The following is an 18,826-nucleotide window of genomic DNA, read 5'->3' as shown; positions in this document are numbered from 1 at the left end:
CAAGAATCCTTTCTTGTTTTTTCTTTTCTTTTTTCTTTTCTTTTTTTGCTTTCTAGGGTCGCACCTGTGGCGTATGGAAGTTCCCAGGGTAGGGGTCAAACTGGAGCTACAGCTGCCGGCTTACGCCACAGCCACAGCAACGCAGGATCCGAGCCTCGTCTTCAACCTACACCATAGCTCATAGCAACACCGGATCCTTAACCTACTGAGCGAGGCCAGGGATCGAACCCGCATCCTCATGGATCCTAGTCGGGTTCATTAACTGCTGAGCCACAAAGGGAAGTCCCCTTAATGTTGTTTTTTTAAAAGCATTCTGCTTTTGTTTTCTATATACATGTCTCTCATAGTTTTGAGGCTATAAATTAGCATATAAACAGTATTTTTTTCTATTCTTTATTTTCCTCTGTTTTTCATATTGAGTCCTTTTTTTTTTTAGGATAGAATTTGCTTTATATGACTAGTAGTCTTTTTTTGTCTGTTCATATTTAAGAACAAGGTGCTAGGAGTTCCCTGGCAGCCTGGTGAGTTAAGGATCTGGCATTATCACTGTGTGGATCAGATCACCAGTTTAATCCCTAGCCTGGGAAATTCTGTATGCTATGGGTGCAACCAAAAACATAGAGAACAGGGTGCTAAAAAGCTAATGAGGAACTCTTTATGCCTTTGTGTGTGGATGGGGCTTATAGGGCAATAGCTTCACTTTTGTTTGTTTTGTTTTGTTTTTTTCTTTTTTCAGCCACATCTGTAGCATATGGAAGTTCCCAGAGTAGGGGTTGAATTGGAGCTTCAGGTGAGGCCTATGCCACAGCCATGGTAACACCGGATCCGAGCTGCATCTGTAACCTACACCTCTTCTTGTGGCAATGTTGAATGCTTAACCCACTGAGCAAGGCCAGGGATCACATCACATCCTCACAGAGACAACGTCAGGTTCTTAGCCCACTGAGCCAAAACAACTCCTTGATAGCTTCGCTTTGGGTTGCCAGAGAAAATGTTTTGTTTCCTCTCTGGGTCTGTTTATCTTTTTCGGAAAAGTCCTCTAATTTCTTGCTTAAGGAAGTAACTTTTAAACATTTTTGACGGAAAGAAATTTTTCATCATGTCCAGTCCACACATACTCATTACATATGTATGTATGTATGCATGTATGTATGTTTGTATATACATACATATGCAAAAAGTTTCATGAAACAATATTTAATTTTTCTACCTATGATGCATTCTGTTATTTTCTATTCAGCTTGGAATGTTCTTTAATGTTTGTGACATCTTGAGATGCACCAGTCATACTCTCTGCAATGAGTGCTGCTGGTGGGCAATCTTCAGCTGTCAGCCCCCCACCACCCCCCAAGAACTGCCTCAGTTCAGAGAGTAGACATGCCCAAGTTATACTTCCTGAGATTGGCCCCATCCAATGAGGAGGGCGTATTAGTTTTCTAGGGCTGCCATAACAAAATACTGCAGACTGGGTGACTCAAACAACAGAAATTTATTTTCTCGCAGTTCTGGAGGCTAGAGGTCCAAGATTAAGCTGTCAGCAGTTTATTTTCTCCTGAGGCCTCTCTCCTTGGCTTGCAGATGACCACCTTCTCACTGTGTCCTCACACGGCCTCCTCTCTGTGTATGCATGCCCCTCTGTTTCTTTTCTTCTTATAAGCACACGAGTCACATTGGATTAGGACTTCATTTTAACTTAATCACCCCTTTAAAGACCTCATCTCCAAATGAAGGATAAAGGGTATAAAGGCCTGGCCACCTTGTGCTGATGTGGGACAATTCTAAAGAGCCATTCTAGCTTCAGTATTACTCATGGACTTGCCTAAAGAGGTCTTTGGACCTTGGATCCCAGCTCTACTTCCTCCTTTGTCCAATTCTGTTTCCTTCTACAAGTTTGATCCCAAAGGCATGTCCTGATGAATGTTCTGAACTCTTGCTCTGTCTCAGAATCTGCTTCCTGGGGAACCCAACCCATGACAATGTTTGTTAGGACCCATTAAATGATTTCACAGTCTCCAGTTTGAAAAAGCCTGGCCTAGGGGTTGTCTTCTTGATTAACAGAGCTTTGATTGTGTGGCAGCGGAGAGGACACAGATGATCCAACCATTCCCAGCGCGGACCTCCAGGTCGTTTTGTCTCCTATGGACATGATTTCTCTGATGCCCAGGCCGTTCCCACTGACTGTCTCCAGGAAATACATCTCCCTCTTCCTCCTCCAAGGAGAAGCCTGGCTGCTGATTTTCTGTGCCTGGGGGTATAAGTGTAGTTGACTGTTCCATATATAAGCTTTCAACCTTGGCTTCACACCCCACACCTTACCCTCATTCTCTGCCAAATCTGGTGACTCCAAGTCCTGAGCCTCCTTCAGATTTTTCAGGGTGAAATATCTTGCTTATCTTCAGTATCCTCCACTGCACACACTTTAGACTGTGATTTCCTCTCCCACTGGGCCAGTTAACTTTCCTCCATTCTCTTTCCACCAAATATTTATTAGAATCTCACACCCATTCATAACCCTTCTCGAATCTCTACTGAGAGGAGATATACGCCTGTGTTCCTTCTACCATCTTTAGCTAGAAGCTCATAACTAGAAATTTGTAAGTATTTTTGCTTTGTGTGAAGATATAAAGTAAAATCATATAGAGATCTTACTTAAAAGTTCTTATGAGCCATGAAAAGCTCTAAGACTAAATATGATCCAAGAGAGAAAGTGATAACTACATAAGAGTGTGGAGCCAGCATTGTGGAAATTTAAAGGAAAAAGTAGTTATATTCAAAATAAAGAGTAAAATACTGGTGGATAAAAAGTAGGATAAAATTAGGAGTTCCCATAACGGCTCAGAGGTAATAAACCCGACTAATACCCATGAGGATACGGGTTCGATCCCTGGCCTCACTCAGTGGATTAAGGATCTAGTGTTGCTATAAGCTGTGGTATAGGTAGCAGACGCAACTCAGATCCCGAGTTGCTGTAGCTGTGGTGTAGACCAGCAGTTGCAGGTCTGATTCGACCCTTAGCCTGGGAACTTCCATGTGCCATGGGTGTGGCCCTAAAAAAGACAAAAAAAAAAAAAAAAAGTAGGATAAAATTGGCCTTAAGGTTTAGTGCTGACAAGAGACATTACCAGGGATAGGTAGCAATTTTCCAGTCTTGGACTGAGTGCCACTACATATTAGGCATGGTGCTATACCTTAGAGACATAAATGGGAGAAATGGCCCCAGCCTTCCTTCAAGGAGTGCACATCAGTTATAATATTGAGGAAGTCAAACAACAAAACCCAACAAAAAATACTGACACAAATTCAATTGTTTACTCCTTAAAAATCACCATCATGCTCATATTTCCTATTAAAGCATGAATCTGTAATATTTCAGAATAGAGTCTGTCACACCATGTGGCATATAATCTGAACTCCATAAAAAGACAGAAATAGTTACCACAAATGGGAGAGACTCCGGCAATATCTTTCTAATTCTTTAAATACTGAGAAGACTCAGGAATGACCCTCTAATGCTGGAATTCTAGGCATAGCAACATCAGGTTGAGGGTGATTTGGGAAAGGCCTTTCTGGTAGCCTTGAAAATTCACACAAGTAGCAAAGGCTGGACTCCTTGGGGCCTGCCTCCCCAAGGGGAGGCCTTACAGGATTTTTTTTTTTTAGGGCCACACCCACAGCATACAGAGGTTTCCCAGGCTAGGGGTGGAATTGGAGCTACAGCTGCTGGCCTACACCACAGCCACAGCAACAAGGGATTCAAGCTGCGTCTGCAACCTATACCCCAGCTCATGGCAATGCCAGATCCTTAACCCACTGAGCAAGGCCAGGGATCAAACCTGCATCCTCATGGATACTAGTCAGGTTCATTAACCACTGAACCATGACGGGAACTCCTTACAGGATTTTGATGAATGGGTTGACCCTTGTTCTGCTGTTGGCTCTGCAACTGCTCCAGGATAATTCACAGGCAATTAATCTTATCAGGCAGCCTGTTAATTCTAGCCACAGCTCAGACACTGTCATTATAAACAACCATCCCATCGAGCCATTGTCTCATTGGTACACTCATTCACTTCAAAATATGAGTAAAACATTTCAATTTGACAAAAGATAAGGGCATCTGTTGTCACTGAAAAAATTACAACACTCAAAGTGCACATATATTTTGGAGGAGTGTTTTTTAAATAGAAAAACCCAATTATTGTATGCGAGGGAGTTTTGAAAAAAATAATTGAAGAATAAAAGAACTGTTTGTCAAGTATTCATGTGTGGAGAGAGCTTGTTAATGAAAAAAAAAATGTAATGATCATTGGAAAAATTATTCTCTTACCCCTTTAAGCCATTATTGTGCTTTGGCTGCTGAGCAGTGGGAGTATGAATATGTCCACCTGTGGGAAGGAGAGAAGAGGAGTGGGTGGATTTGTGGGGAACAAAGGAGAGGGTAGGTAGTGGGTGCCAGGTCACTGAGTGTGTGTGTGGGAGGAGGCTGGGCCCATGAGTCAGCAAGGAGTAGGAAGCCAGGTATGTGTGGTTGATGGGTGGGCGAGAGGAAAAACAGTACAAAGCCATTTTGCAAATATGAATGTCTTAAGAAAATATCCATAGGACAGTACAAAAGAGCATTAGAAAACAATTCATTAGCAATTCTAATTTTAAAAAGCAGAGCATTGCTGATAATGCCATCTTGCAGATAGTCATTTTGAAATTTTAAAATTATCTTATTCCGAATTATATACATGCTATTTAGTCTGATAATTGCTGGTGAACCTGCCAATGTCATTGAAGGAGAATGTTTCAGCTTATATGTAGTTTTAGCAGTGATCTCAGGGTTGCCTCCATAAACGAGAGTCGTCCCAGGCCAAGCAGAGGAGCAAGGTGAAGACTCATAGTTAAGGTGATCTTGAATTTTCTATCTAAAATAAGCTTAAGGAGTTCTCATCATGGCTTAGTGGAAACGAATCTGGCTAGCGTATGTGAGAAGGCAGGTTCCACCCCTGGCCTCACTCAGCTAAGGATCCGGAGTTGCCGTGAGCTGTGGTGTAGGTCACAGATGTGGCTCATATCTGGCATTGCTGTGGCTGTGGCTGTGGTAAGGCCAGCAGCTACAGCTCCAATTCGACCCCTAGCCTGGGAACCTCTATAATGCTGTGCGTGTGGCCCTAAAAAGAAAAAAACAAAACAAAACAAAATAAGCTTAAAACCCAGGAAGAAAGGGGTCCTTTTTTTTCCTACCTGTTAGGCAAAGGCATCTATATTAAGTTTCTTTTATAATTACAATGTAGGGCTTTTAAATTTTTTGCATTAAAATCTGAAACTAAAGAATAGACTCATATAATATTAGCATGAAGAGTTATCACAGAGACCATCTTGATGAACAGCCACATTCATAGAATGACTTATAGACTCAGAGAGCTGAAAAGGACTTGGCCAAGGAATAGGGTGGGAAGTCTATCAAGTATGATAAATCAGTCAGCCAACTGGATACAGAGGCACTGGCCCCCACCCACCGCAGCCTCCTGAAATAAATATGAAGTGGAAAACTCAGAGGCAGAAGCTGGGGAATGTTCATGACTTCATGGAGAGGTAAGAGGGGAGGTGAGGTACATGGACTGGCCCAGCCTGGCTGGAGGTGCCCTTCTCTGGTGCTCCAGGGCATGTCTATGGGCAGCTGAGAGGGGCCTGGAGACACCCAGTCCATTGTGTAACCATACAAGCTTCCTGGCTGGAAAGTGGCCTTATCAGACCAGAACTTGGCTGTGGAGTTGATGTTCCATTTCTCCTGGCCTTAGCCTGTGTTTTTCCTTTGAGCTAATTCAGATCTGCTAAGCTTGCTTTTTGCTGAACTTTTCAAAGAGAGAGACTTTGCTTTTTCTCTTTTCAGTCAGCCCAGTGAATCCCAACTGAAGGTTTCTTATCTTTCTCTTCTCTTTTAGTGAAGCCTTTTAATTACCATTTTAAAACTAGCTTTTCCTGCAAAATTTTCTGTGTGTGGAGGATATCCAGTCAAGAGCAAGATGAGACATTTGGGCAGCAATAAGTATACAGTAAAATAAAAACTTATACCTTCTTATTAAAAAAAAATTAAGTTGGTAGCCTCCAGGATTCTCCTAGGGGCCACTAAAATGGAAAATCTATCTACCCACAATACAGTTAAGTAACTGAACTCATTTATATTATGAGGATAGCTCTAATGTTATCCGTAATGCTGGTATTCTGGTATTTATTTTGTAGAACATAAAAATGAATGTACTTGATTTTTAAAAAATAAACATATACAGCGCTATGGACTGTTGACCTAAAACAAACAGACTGCTGGTTGTTTCTCCAGGATAAATGGGTTTGTTTATTTACAAAGAATTGCAGTTCATAGTCTGCAACCATGGTGAGTTATGTGCAAAATGAGTCTGCAAAAATGGAGAGGAGAACGCTTTCACAGGGGGGAAAAATAATTGGGGAGAGGGTGGTATATAGTAAACAAAGAGTCCATGGCTTTTCATTGGCCGAGCTATGACTCTCACAGGCTGGGCTCTTACCCAGAGCAAGGAGTCTTCTTGCTGTTGGGCTCTGCTATCCATCGTAGGACATGAGAGCTCCCCCTTCTGGTCTTCCAACTCTATTTAATTAAGATTTCTGTTTATTAATTTTTTACAGGGTCAAATTTTGTCCCCACCCCCTTGATATGTAGAAGTCCTAAGCTATAGTACCTCAAATCGTGGCTTTTTTGAGATATGGCATTTAAAAAGTAATTAAGTGAAAATGAAGTCATATGGGTAGGCCCTAATTCAATCCGATTGTTCTCTTTATAAGAGATTAGGACACAGGAGGAAAATGTGAAAACACAGGGAGAAGTTAGCTACCTACAAGCCAAGGAGAGGGGCCTCAGAAGAATTCAACATCTTATCTTAAATTTGTAGCCTCCAGAACTATTAGAAAATCAATTTCTGTTGCTTAAGCCACCAAGTCTGTGGTACTTTGTTTTGGCAGCTCAGAAAACCAATACATATGGTCTTCATTATATGATATATTTGCCCTCAAGTGTTCTCTGAGAGAGGGTTAAGGCTCAAGACAGAGACTGCCCTCTCTCACTTCTTGGGTCTTCTTTAGTAGGATAATTGGAGAATGTTCTATTTGAAACAATCCTAGGAGAGAAGGGGGCAGGCTGCAAGAGAATGAATGGTACTAAGGGACGAAGAGAGAATGTGGCCCCAGGGAAAAGTGTGGGGAGGCTCCCATGAAAACATGGGTAATAGGGCCTGAGAACCTCCCCTCCTCTTCCTTCCCATTAACATCTCCTAATCCTCCTGGAAGAAGCAGTAAAGTGTTTCTTAATAAGTACAACTCTGTTCTACTTGAAATATTAATGAAGTATATAAATTCTCTGGTTACCTAAAGTGCAATCCATTAGAGGTTGTGCAAACAACTTAGTGGATTGTATTAACTTTTTCTAGATGAGGTTAGGGTGTAAAATATAAGGATAAGTAAAGTTTCATCAGACTTTTATTTCACATATATACATATGTGTGTGTATATATATAATATATATAATATATAATGTGCATATGAATTCCTTGTAAAATGTATTTCTTACTATGAAATACATAGTAGATGATGATCAAAGAAATTCAAAGCCATTCCTTGAAAACCCAAAACTAGTCAGGTCACTTTCTTTCTTGAAATGTTTCATTGGCTTCTCAGTGTTGCAGAACAAAATCCAAAGACTCAGCAAAATCTTCAAACTCCCAAGGTGGAGCCACAGCCTTCTCTGGGTTTCTTCTCATGCTTTCAAATTGAGGAAACTTTAGGAGTCCATGGCAATATTCCAGGAAGTACTAAGAGCCACTGGAGAAAGTTTAGGTCTCCCTATAACAAAAATTTTACTTGCTGGTATGTATGGAAAATACTCTTTTTGTATTCCATAGCACAGATATATTGCAAAGTAGAATTTAAAAGTTGCATACATTTTAAGGTAAGATATTAGAATGCAGTGAGAGACTTCTTGGAAGCTGGGACAAGATTCTTCTCCCCGCTGCTCAGAGTACTGGGGAGTTGACACTGGAGAAGCAGTGTCACAAACACTGAAATGCTGACACTGTCCTCTCTCATAGACCATGATGCAAAGCTACTCATGTCTAGCAACATGCAGGTGCAATGATGCCACATGGAGCCAGTTGGAATGCTGCAGTTCACACAAAACACACTGCTGATGCTGACCTTAGCTAGTGGGACGGAACAGACCACAGGAGCTAGAGTCCAAAAGACCAAGTTCAAATTCTGCTCTGTCTCTTACAAGCTCTAAGGGGCTAGGCAAAGCTCTTTACCAGACTGTGAACGAGATCTGCCTTCAGCACCGGTCACCCCATGGGTCCTCAAGAAGTATATGGCTAGATAGGTTCCACTTTCTCCCATGTGCTGCACAGGGATCTCACAAAAGCTTAGTGGAAAAATAAACCTTTTACACATAGAGGTGTTAAAGAGTCTTCTCTGCTCATGTCTTAAATGAAGTCACTTAAGTCCTCTAAGCTCAGTTTCTTCTTCTGAAGAACAGGTCTCATAATAACAATACCTCCCTAAGAGGGTTGTTTTGAGGATGAAATGAGATAATACATGTGAAAACACTGTGTAAACACATTTTCTCTTGTACAATGAGAATTATCATTTTTATAATCATCAGCTTATAACCTGCCTTGTACCAAAGGTTTATATGAAGTTGTTTTCCTTTAATCCATGGAACACCTAATTTTCTTTAACTTGTTCAGGGACACAGAAATTTTCTCTCTTTAATTGTGCCAGAAGTATACCAAAAATTACACAGTTCTAAAGCTCTCAGAAGATTTTTTTTTTTTGTCTTTTTTAGGGCAGCACCAGTGGCATATGGAGGTTCCCAGGCTAGGGGTCAAATCAGAGCTGCAGCTGCTGTCCTATGCCTCAGCTTGTGGCAATGCCGGATCCTTTAACCCACTGAGCAAGGCCAGGGATCGAACTTGCATCTTCATGGATGCTACTCAGATTCATTTCTGCTGAGCCACGATGGGAACTCCAAGGATGAGTTTTAGACAATCAGCATGATTAGAGAGACATCAGTATGAGGACTGGTGGTGGAAATTAAAACACAGTTATCTGAAGAACTAATACTAAATGAGAGTTAAAAGAGAGTGTAGCATGCAAAGCCTATATTATCACATAATGTAAATATAGTACAGCTATAAAAAATGGGATGAGGAGCTCCCGCTATGGCACAAGGGGATCGGCAGCATCTTGGGAGCACTGGGACATGAGTTCAGTCCCCAGCCAGCACAATGGGATAGAGATCCAATGTCGCCACAGCTGTGGCTTAGGTCAAGACTGTGGCTTGGATCTGATCCCTGGAGTGGGAGCTCCATATGCTGAGGGGTGGCCAAAAATGAAAAAAAAGGGGGGGGGGATGAGAGTAAGGAGAGCATATGAAAAAAAATTTTTACCTGTTATGTGTAATCATACTGATGGTGGTAATATGTGTATTGTTATTCTGAGCCTGTCATGTATACAATGTGGAATAATGTAAATGAATAATTATGAGATATAACTTCATCATCAATTATACATTTGGGAACCAGAAATCTTGTTGTGGAGGAATAGAGATATAGATGTATTTAAAAGGTCAGGTTAGGAACCCCACAGTACTGAATTTCAGTTGGAAATATCAGTAAAACCATTAGGTATTTACCTATGAAATAATATGTATGCTTATCAATAGATATATAGATTTCCTAGCTCTGCTTTGGAAACACCGAGAAAAAATAACCAACCCAGCAGGAATAAGCATTAGTCCCCAGATTATGGTCTTGAAATGGTAAAAGAAATCAGGACTTTTGGAAACATGACTCATTCCCTGTCTGGGGCAGAATACATGTAAGATGAATGTGGACATCTGCTATCAAAATTCAAGGAAGTTACCAAAGATTATAGGGTGTGTTAGAAGAACTCAGAAGACAACCTGAAGAGAATCCTGCTGGCTAAGGATAGGACAATTTGAACTACAAAAAGCAAACAAATAAAAAACAAAAAAGAAGTAATAATTGCTAATGATTGAAACTTTATCAAATATGTTTAAAACATGAGTTCATGGTAATATTTTTTAAAAACAAAGAATTGGTTACCTGTAGAGAAGGATAAGGAACCAGTTTATTCTCTTGGAAACTAGTAAATAGAGGAAAAGAACCAAGGACTTATACTACCTTTTCCATATGAACTGTATCATTGGGTAACCAAGTAGTAGATGAGACATGTCTCCTCATAAAAGGATTTCAACTAATAGGTGAAAAAGAAATAATGGAATTTGAATATCACCATTTTGCAACCCCCAGTGAATTAATGGATCTAGATATCAATAGTTAGTAATACCACAAAAAGAGAATCAACCAGACATTGTATGCCTCCAGATGAAACCTATAGTCTTATCCAACCTATAGTCTTACCCAAAAGAATACAACCAAGTCCAGCAAAGCCTTTGAATTCAGGTACCAGTTTGCAGGAAGTACTGAGGACAAAGGAACATGCCTCACTGTACCATGAGTATGAAAACAGCAAACTTCAGACTGTGAGAAACTCTGCAAGTCAGAAAGCTTGGGCTGGAGTTCCTGCTGTGGTGCAACAGGATCAGGAGTGTCTTTGGAGTGCTGGGACAAAGGTTCGATCCCTGGCACAGTGGGTTAAGGATCCAGCTTTGCCACCAGCATAGCCCTGAGAACTCCATATGCCGCAGGGTGGCCAAAAAAGAAAAGAAAAAAGAAAAAAAAAAAAAAAAAAAAAAAAAAAGCCTGGGCTCTTCAATAGATAAATCATAAGGAAAAGAAACAGTGGAATAGTGAACCTGTACAATAAGAGAAACTTAAAAGACATAGGAGTTCCCGTCGTGGCGCAGTGGTTAACGAATCTGACTAGGAACCATGAGGTTGCGGGTTCAATCCCTAGCCTTGCTCAGTGGGTTAAGGATCCAGCATTGCCGTGAGCTGTGGTGTAGATCGCAGACACCGCTCGATCCTCCGTTGCTGTGGCTCTGGCTTAGGCCAGTGGCTACAGCTCCCATTAGACCCCTAGCCTGGGAACCTCCATATGGCACCGGAGTGGCCGTAGAAAAGGCAAAAAAATAAAAATAAAAATAAAAAAAAAAAAAGACATAGCCCACCCTCCAAATTTTAATTGGCAAAAATGTCTGTGGATGTGCATTTAGGTGTCATAAGCTATAAGGAAACAAGTGAAAATGATTGCTTTGAAAATCAGGATGGTGGATGCTTTGAGGGGTGGGAGGTGATTTGAAATTAGGATGAGGCACATTGAGGACTTCTGTTAAATTCTATTTCTTGATTTGGGTCTTGGCTACAAGAATGTTTGCCCTGTAACAACTCATTATGGTATACATTTATTTTGCATTGCTTTCTAAATCTTTTATTTTACAATAGACAAAAGTCTTAACATAAAGGATATCTATTACAACAAAGGGAGAATTTCAAAAAAAATTCTTTCATGTGTATTATTCAAGATTCATAAAGTATCAAAAAGAACCTATAACATTTCCAGTGATTATTTTGTCTGGCAAAGAGAGGGAAAATGAGAAAAGAAAATAGGGAGCCAGGTGAGATGGTGAAATGAAAGCCAGGAAGAGTAACCTCTTAATCTTAAAACAAATCCAAGCAATATTAGTCGGTTTAGGTGAGCTGTATTTCTCTAAAGTGAATTTAGAGTTTAACATATTTTTTTACATACAGGGATACATGTTTATAAAGCCCCGATCACTTGGAAGGTCTGGCCCTTTGAAATTAAGCCTAAAAATTTCCTTGCTTTAATTATTGCTGAAGGAGTTAAGAGCCTTATATATTTAGATGGATTATTTTAAACATCATTGTTAGACAAATTCTCTTTAAATGGGAAAGGAAAAAAAAAAAAAAAAAAAAAAAAAGGAGTGCCATCAGAATACTACTGCCCAGCCAAATGAACATGCATTTCCAGGGACACACCTGTAGGGTGGTTAGAACTGACAAATTCTAACTTGCAAAGGGCATGCCTGAAAAAGGAGTCAGTTTCCTCCCCCTTTCCTTCTATTTGCTCCAGTATCTTAATGGCTTATCCTGCCCATCATTTCAAGTGCCAACTGACCTAGTTAAGTGAACTCTCTCACATGAGACCATCCAGATTAGTAGTCATTGCTCATTCTACCCCATTCCTTCTTTTTTTCTACCATTCCTATTATCTTTTCCTCATTTTCCCCATTATAACCCATTACTCCTTTGTATAATTTTTCTTCTCTTTCATTATTCTATTAGAAAGTATTTGCTATTTTGGAAATCAAATGCTTTAGAATACGAATGTTATGTAAATCTACTAACCAAGATCAATAGGACAAATATATGATTGGTTCAGAAGCAACTCCCATTTTGAGTCAATGTGTAAATTTCAGAAAGGAAACACATTTATCAAAGTTGAGAATAATGACTAAAACCCATCTATTAAGTTAGCTTAAAATTTCAGATTACCATTTTCAGACACTTACGAGGACTTTTGGCAGCTGTCAAAAAATATCCCCATGATAAATTTTTCCCTGTCTGTTGCTCTTCCAGTTTTTGTCTTCTGTGAAATCACCTCCCACCATGGAGGCTGAAAAGGCCAAACATTCACTCCATCCAATTTAACTAGGACATGGACTAGTCACTTGCTAATGGAACCAGCAATGGAGTCAGCTGAGAGGGCGAAGGTGGGAGCTTCTGAGAAAGCCTTTACTTCCTTCTTCAAGAGACAGAAGCGGGGATAATGCTCCTTTTTTTTTTTAGTTTTAGTTATGTGAGGACCCAATATCAGTGGCAATGGCAGCCTTTTTCAATTATGAGGAGAAAAACTTGAGGACAAAGTCAAACAAACTGAGAATGGTAGCGTAGAAAACTGAAAACAGCCGGAGAACTTGGTAGCATACTTAAGCCGCTGAATCAACCCGCCCTGGGACTTCCATGTAACATAATAAATGTCTTCACTGTCTTAAGACATTTTTAGTTGGGAATTCTGTTACCTGAAGTCGGAAACATCCTAATACATACTCTGATAATATAAGTAGAATTCTTTTTTGGTCACACCCATGGCATGTAGAAGTTCCAGGACTAGGGATTGGATCAAATCCACACCACAGTAGTGACAACACCAAACCCTTAACCCGCTATGCCACTAGGTACCTCCAGTAATATCAGGCTTGATCTTTTAGTTTTCTGTCTTTTTTAGGGTCACATCCACTGCATATGGAGGTTCCCAGGCTAGGGGTTGAATCGGAGCCGTAGCCACTGGCCTACGCCACAGCCACAGTAAGGCCAGATCTGAGGTGCGTCTGCAACCTACACCACAGCTCATGGTAATGCCAGATCTTTAACCCACTGAGCAAGGCCAGGGATCGAACCTGCATCCTCATGGACCCTAGTCAGATTCATTTCCACTGAGCCATGACAGGAACTCCAAGATTTTAGTTTTTCCAAAAACACATGGAAGAATATAGATTGGAGAACTTTTCCGAGCAGACCATGACCACTGGGGAGAAACTTAAAAGAAATAGAGAAAATCCCTGTTTTTGTCTTTTTTTTTTTTTTTTTTTTTTTTTTTTGCCATTTCTTGGGCCGCTCCTGCAGCATATGGAAGTTCCCAAGCTGGGGGTCGAATCAGAGCCATAGCCACCAGCCTATGCCAGAGCCACAGCAACACAGGATCCGAGCTGCGTCTGCAGCCTACACCACAGCTCACGGCAACGCCAGATCCTTAACCCACTGAGCAAGGCCAGGGATCAAACCCCCAACCTCATGGTTCTTAGTCGGATTTGTTAACCACTGAGCCACAATGGGAACTCCAAAAATCCCTGTTTTAACTGAATTAAAGGACTTCTGAATTACAAATCTTTTACATTGTCAATAGATGACTAATAAAGGCAGTTAAAGAACTTAACTAAAAGGTTATTTGCTCCTTATAGCTTCCTCTGAAAGAAGAAAAGACTTTCAAATATAATAATCTCACTATAAATTGTTTTCATAGATTACTGCAGTAGGGCAGGGTGGCGGGGGGGTGCGGGGTGGGGGGCACCTAGATTGTAGAGAATGGCTGATTAAGAAAAATGCTTCCTGGAGTTCCTGTTGTGGCTCAGCAGGTTAAGGACCTGAGGTTGTCTCTGTGAGGATGCAAGTTCTATCCCTGACCTCGCTCAGAGTGTTAAGGATCCGGTATTGCTGTGGCTGTGGTATAGGCCTCAGCTGCAACTCTGGTTGGACCCCCTAGCCCAGGAACTTACATATGGCGGCAGGTGCGGTCGTTCAAAAAGAAAGAAAAGAAATGCTTCCTAAGAGTGAATTGGCAGAAAAGAAAGCTTTGGCAGAGGTTATTTAGGAATCAATTAAGTGGGGTGGCAGGATTGGATGGTGTGCAGGTAAGAGAGAAACTAGGATCCCAGTGCTGGGAAAATGTATTTACATACAATCCTAAGCTTACTTTTTTCTCTTTTCTTTGAAAACATAACAAATAACTGGTGACTGATTTTCTGTATCCTAATTATTTAACTCTTAGAAAGCTGTAACTCTTCAACCTTCTTTGACTCAGATTTACCAAGAATGTCAGTTTTTTTCCATAGGTGCTATTTTCCAGCCATCATCAACTAATCATTAATCACTTTTGAATATTGTTTTACTCACCACTTTTACAGTGTGGTCAAAAGACTGTTTGCCTCCAAATCATTAATGGTGATTGCCAGACGATACAGTGGACCTATTGACTAAGAATCTTCGGAGATTGGACTCTTACCCACACCAAAATCTGAGAACCACTGCTTTAAAGAATTCTCCATCTCTCAATTTGAATGGAAAGATTTGAATTGAATTTGATCAATTATCTTTTACTGAATTGCAAAGGGCTTTTGCAACTTAATTTAGAGAACATATGATGCATTACTTAATAAATTATATTTATTTTAATCCCTCCCAACATCATTTATTCATACTGAAAAGCTGCCTTTTAGTTTTGACATGAATTATTAAAATTAGTGAATTAGTATATAGTAGGCTAATTTCAGAGTATTTCCTTAATGAAATATGCTAGAAAAACATGATCCAACAAGTCAATGTCAATTTCTATTCTCTTCCTTTATGGAGAAGTCTTGAACAGCCTAATTTTTTCTCTTGATATGCAGAAATTCTAAAAATGGGAATTTTTCAAAAGGAAAAAAAGATAACACATAGCCTCTGTAGTCTTATAGCATTGGTAGGTATCACTGCAGTTTTTCTAAATCTTTCCTTATGAAAGAACCAAAAGTAGTAGAACTTTTCCTATTTTCTTCTAATTTATTTAATTAAATGTTATTCCTACCTAGAAACCAAGTGAAAGCTCCTAAATAATTTCTGACATGAGCTAAATTTTACTTCTGATTCATAATGACTGATTATAACCCTACGACAGTCACAGAAAAATAATTAGTGATGAAGAGCAAGAACTCTAGAAATAAAAATGCAGAGGCTGAACACCAAATTGTAAATTTTTTTACACCATGTGGAAATAGTCAAATGGAATGAAAGAACTCAGGTCACTAAAATAATGTGAAGAAAGCTCTTTATTATACGTCTTTTTTAAAAATAAATATATGTCATATTCTAGCAATACAAATTACATAAAATGCACACATAGTATTTTAGCTGTGATTGTAAACTTGCCTAAAATGCTACTTAATGTCAAACATAAAACTTGTAAAACTCAGTTTAGCCCTAATACTTTTGAATCACTTGGTACATATTAAGAAGACACATTTTGGGCTCCACCCCAGATGGACTGAATTAATCTCTAGAGGCTATGTCCTGGGCATCTGCATTCACAATGCTAAACATTTACATATTATCCATATGGCTCACATTTTGGCAAGAGTGCCATCTTCATCCCAATCTGTGAGATTCAGATCCACTAAGCGGCAATGCTTCATTCTCTTTTAGAGATGGACATGAGGTGTTTACCAGAAGTTCACAGCTAAAATCTGTAGGCACAATTGGACACCTTCTTTAAAGAGGTAATGACTTTTGTCCTTTTTCAAGCATCTCTTTTGGTGTAAAAATGTGTGTGCTTACAATTCTCTTATATTACCTGGGCAAGTTTACCAGTGACCCTGACTCCAACTTGGTCACCTCACTGACTCAGAAAAGATAGTCTCTGTTTTCTAATAGAAAGATAGAAAGCAGACCTGCATGATACCACAGGTGGCTTTGAAAAGAAGATTCGACAGGGGTCCTGTTTATATGGTCTTTGGTTTTGGTTTTGGTTTGTTTAATCTGTATAGTTTATCCCCTAGAAAGAGGCACTCAAATGCCGATGTGCTTTAAGAACAATAGACTGCACTGATCACAGATCTTTAATCCCATCTGCTTCTCCTAAGAAGGGTGGGATGTTCCATGAGGATATCAAAGGACCTAAGAATCTTCCTAAATATGACCACTTCCTGTTTTCCTGTGTTTTTTTCTTCATGGTCCCTTGGTGTCTATTTTCTCTTTTGCCTCACTGCCAGTGTCACATAAAGCTTAGGTGTGGTACCCACCTGTTAACACCTTTAACACTTTGGCCTAAGTATTCTAAAACTCTTTATACAGCTGAAATTTTACTTTGAAATAAGACTTTACTAAAGATTAAGTATAGTGTTTTCTGAACTTTGTGTGGGATGTTATTAGATTTTATTTGGGAAAAATAATTGTCAGGCTTAAATTTTGGTGGAGTGTGTGCACAAACCAAATTCTCTTCCAGAATTCCTCAACACAAAGAGAGATTGTTATGGAAACAACACAGCATCAATAGGGTAAAAACTAATCTTTGGCTCTAAACACTAGGTAGGGAAAGTTAAACTGGTTTTTCATTAGTTTGTTATTATTATTATATAATATCATTATTATATTATTGATATTATATCTATTGCTGCATAACAGTCTTCGCAGGTGGAAATAATACACATTTAGTATCTCATAATTTTTGAGGGTCAGCAATATAGGAGCAACTTAATTAGGCGGTTCTGGCTCAGGATCTCTCCAGGGCTGCAGTCATGGTATCTGCCAGTACTGCAGTCACCTCAAAGTTCTGTCGGGGAAGATCTGCTCATTCACCTGGATCTACCCACAGGGCTGCCTCACAGCATGGCAGCTGGCTTCCCCAGTGAGAGTGATCCCAGAGAGAGTGAGAGAGAGCACCTAAGATGCAAGACACAGTCTTTTTAATAACCTAATCTTAACATCTCACCAAAGAAGCAAGTCAGTATTTCCAGCCCACACTTAAGAGGAGGGATTACACGAAGGCACGAATACCAAGAAATAGGAGGAGGATGGAGGATCGTTGCAGACCATCCTCAAGGCTGCCTACTAAAATTTCTTTACCACTAGAATTTTAAAGTATTTAATGTGCTATTTACAAATTGTGAACATCTAAGGGGGATAGTATAATAAGCTATATATTTCAGCCTATTTGATCTTGAAATCCTTCCATCTGCCAATTTATCTATGGATCTAGTGTTCTAAGGACTTACTGCTAAAGGTATGGTCTTCAGACTACCAGGGAGTTTGTAAGAAATGCAAAATCTCAGGCCCGACCCCACACCTACTGATTTACTGGTAATAGTCCTTGTTCTGTAGTATACTTTGTCCGATATTAATTTAGCCATTCAGCTTTCTTTTGATTGGTGTTTTTATGGCATATCTTTCCCCACCCTTTTCTTTTTAACCTATTTATCTTTATATTTATACTTAAGGTATATTTCAAGTAAATTGCATATAAATAAGCTTTTGCTTGTTAATTCAGTCTGACAATGACTGCCTTTTGGGCATTGAGACCATTTATATTTAATGTAATTATTGATATGGTTGGATTTAAATTTGCTATTTTTAAGTTGTTTTCTATTTGTCAATTTTTTTCTTTGTCTTTTTTCCCCTGTATTCTTGCTTTCTTTTGCATTACGTATTGTCCCATTTTATATCTACTATTGACTTATTGGTTATACCTCTTTTTAAAAGATTTTAGTGTTTGCTCTAAGGTTTACAATATATACATTTGATTTATCACAGTCTAACTTCAAGCACTGTTATATAACTTTAAGTGTTGTAAAAGAACTTTTGAGAGCATACTTTCTTTCCTCTCATCACTTGTGGTATTGTTGTCTTTCATTTTAATTCTACAAATAAATCTCATAATGAATTGCAACTTTTTGCTGCTGGAAATGAAAAAAAAAAAAGCTTCATTTGCTTTCATTTTTTTTAAAGATATTGTAATTGAATTCTGGATTGATAGTATTTTTTTCTTCCACTACTTCAAAGATGTCACTCCATTATCTTCTGGCTTGCATGGTTTCTGACAAGAAGCCTGCTGTATCTCTCATTTGCAAGGTGTCAGTTTTCTCTTGCTGCCTTCAAGCTTTTCTTTTTATCTTCTGTTTTCATTAATTTGGGGACATTCTCGGCTTTATGTCCTAAATATTTCCCCTGCCTCATCCTTCCTCTCCCTTCCTCTGGGACTCCAATTATGTTTGTTAAACTACTTGATATTGGCTTACAGATCTTGAATGCTCTTTTTTTTTTTTTTTTTTTTTTTTTTTTCTTTTTTGCTGCACCCATGGCATATGGAAGTTACCAGGCCAGGAATCAAATCCTAGCTGCAGCTGTGACCAACACCACAGCTGTGGCAATACTGGAGCTTTAACCCACTGCACCACAGCAGTAACTCCAAAAATTACTCTGATTCTTTTAAAAAATTCTTTTCTTTCCTTGTATTTCACTATAGGTAGATTATTTCTACTTACCTATATTCAAGTTCACTGGTTCTT

At 39.4% G+C, this 18,826-nt stretch overlaps 1 protein-coding gene across 3 annotated transcripts in view; it reads left to right on the top strand.

The window, feature by feature from the left end:
* NEMP2 (nuclear envelope integral membrane protein 2) overlaps positions 1–18,826 on the top strand; it is a 138,239-nt gene that overhangs the window by 86,662 nt on the left and 32,751 nt on the right. Inside the window, exon 3 of one of the 3 annotated variants that reach the window (XM_021076064.2) lies at positions 15,969–16,042. The exons of the other annotated variants lie outside the window; for them this stretch is intronic. The gene's annotated coding sequence lies outside the window, so the exon portion shown is untranslated. The remainder of the gene's footprint in view (positions 1–15,968; positions 16,043–18,826) is intronic. 3 annotated transcript variants of the gene reach the window in all.

The sequence above is a fragment of the Sus scrofa genome, chromosome 15 (assembly GCF_054392235.1).
Source record: "Sus scrofa isolate SSC_HxYL_T2T_F1_AM1 chromosome 15, Sscrofa_HxYL_maternal_Yorkshire_Landrace_v2.0, whole genome shotgun sequence".
In the NCBI taxonomy this organism is placed as follows: domain Eukaryota; kingdom Metazoa; phylum Chordata; class Mammalia; order Artiodactyla; family Suidae; genus Sus; species Sus scrofa.
The sequence above is the reverse complement of the archived record's forward strand: the minus strand, read 5'-3'. Positions and strand labels throughout refer to the sequence as shown.